The following is a 2,455-nucleotide window of genomic DNA, read 5'->3' on the forward strand; positions in this document are numbered from 1 at the left end:
ACTGGTCTCCTTTAGGATGGACTGGTTGGATCTCCTTGCAGTCCAAGGGGCTCTCAAGAGTCTTCTCCTGATGCTTAGTTTAATATAAATATGAATTGCTAAATACAGAAATATTTGTAGATATGTATATGTGCATTTACTGGTATAAACACATATATATTTCCTTGCTCTGCCAGCTGAGAGGGCCTAGAAGCAATGATATACCAGTAGTGATAAGCACACCTGGCACTCAGATTTTGTTTTCTAATGTCATTCTCAAATAAAATATTAAAAAAAATTAAAAAGACCCAAGGATCCTCAGAGAGGTGACTCATTCTAGAACTGGAGCAGGAAATATATGAGATGAGCCTGAAGCATCTTATTAGAGCCAGGAAGTAAGGAAGTGGAAAAGAACAAGCAAATAACAACCAAAAACATACAAAGACTTACATTGGTGGGAATATATCAAAGGGACATAGGAGCCAACTGAAGCACTGCCAACAGTCAAAGCTGGAACAACTGAGCAACAAAATAAATAAAGTAGAATTGGATTATAATGACCCAAAATATGAAATAAATACCCATGAGGACATGTTGTCATAAACAAATAATTGACTAGAGAAGCGGAAGAGAAAAGGGACATATCTCCATTTCAGAAGAATTCTAATTAATTTATGTCAATAAAGTCTCCCAGAGGGGAAGAGTCCTCCTTAAGTGTGAGCTATATATAGTGACTTCAAAGAGCAGTGTCTGGAAAGGGAGGGAAAAAGTAGTAACTTTTGGGACTTCCCTGACAGTCCAGAGGTTAACACATCATGCTTCCACTTCAGGGGACACAGGTTCAATCTCTGGTCAAGGAACTAAGATCTCACATGCCACGCAGTGTGGCTATAAAACAGGGGAAAAAATTAGTGACTTTACAGTGGGAAAATGTGACAGATACCACCTCAGGTAGGTGATCAAGTTCAATATCAACAGTGATGGAACATAGTGGTGGTATATATCCTTGTTAAGACCTCTTTGGTCTTCCTCCCTAGCACCTCAGTCTAATAGTAAGAAAACATCAGACAAATTCCAATAGAGGGGCATCCCACAAAATACTTGACCAGTAGACTCCTCAAAATTGTCAAGGTCACCAAAAAGAAGAAAAGTCTGAGATATTATCATACCAAGAAGAGCCTAAGGTGACACAAAACTAAATGTAATGTGGCATCATGGATGGGATGCTAGAGCAGAAAAGTAAAAACTGAAGATTTTTAAATAAACCATAGTCTTTAGTTAATAATAATGTACTAAGTAAGGTTCATTAATTATGGCTAATATACCCTATTAATGTAAGATGTTAATAAGAGGGAAAACTGGCTATGAGGCATATGGGAACTCTGAGCACTATCATCTCATTTTCCTAGAAATCTAAAACTGTTCTAAGAAATAAAAATCACAAAAAATAAAACAAACAAAAAACCCAAAATGAAAATCAAAAACAAAAAACACTGCCCCGCTCCAGCTCAGGAGAAAAGATTCACAGGTCCCCATGAGCTGGAACTATAAGCAGTACCAGCTATTGCCCACTCCCTCCCCCTCCCCTACCAGTGCCCGGGGACTGAGGAAACCCAGCCAGGCACCTCCAGCCCCATTCCAGACTTTTCTATAGACTCAAACTGAAAAATCAGGCAGTCTCTAAGATGGCAGAAAGGAACATTTCCCCCAAGACCACCTCCATCCAAAGCACAAACTAAACAGGGCCTTGGCAAGTCAGAGCTCATCCCTAAGAGTAAGTTCCCACCTAGCCTCAAGCCCTCTACCCAACATGGTCTGCTGCTCCTGAGTCCCCCAGTTCTTCCCCTTCCCCTTCCTGAGCCTCCACTCATGGAAGAGAATGACAGGATAGACGGAGACGGGGGAATAGTTCAACATGGAGAAAAGCAGTCCCCAGACCCAAATAAGCAATACAGCAGGTCTTCCACGGTTTGGGTTCCTCAGAACACCCTGGGATCAAGTAGGACACCCATGGGTCAGAGGAGGCCAGCACACCACCCTTATTCTGTGGTTTAGTCGATAAGTCGTGTCCAACTCTTGCGACCCCATGGACAGAGGAGCCTGGCAGGCTACAGTCCATGGGATTCTCCAGGCAAGAATACTGGAGTGGGGTGCCATTTCCTTCTCCAACCCTAATTCTGTCCCATAATTTTATTCTTCAACTTGTTGATATGGTGTATCACATTGATTGATTCGTGGATGTTGAAAAATCCTTGCTTCCCTGGGATGAACCCCATTTGGTCACAGTGTATGACCTCTTTAATGTATTGTTGGATATGAATTGCTAGTATTTTGCTGAGGATTTTTGCATCTATGTTCATCAGTTGATATTGTATTTTTCTTTTTTTGTGCTATCTTTGTCTGGTTTGGTTATCAGGGTGACGGTTGCCTCATAAAGTGAAGTTGGAAGTTTTCCTTCCTCTGTGATGTTTTGGAA

This window comes from Ovis aries, chromosome 1 (genome assembly GCF_016772045.2).
Source record: "Ovis aries strain OAR_USU_Benz2616 breed Rambouillet chromosome 1, ARS-UI_Ramb_v3.0, whole genome shotgun sequence".
Classification (NCBI taxonomy): Eukaryota; Metazoa; Chordata; class Mammalia; order Artiodactyla; family Bovidae; genus Ovis; species Ovis aries.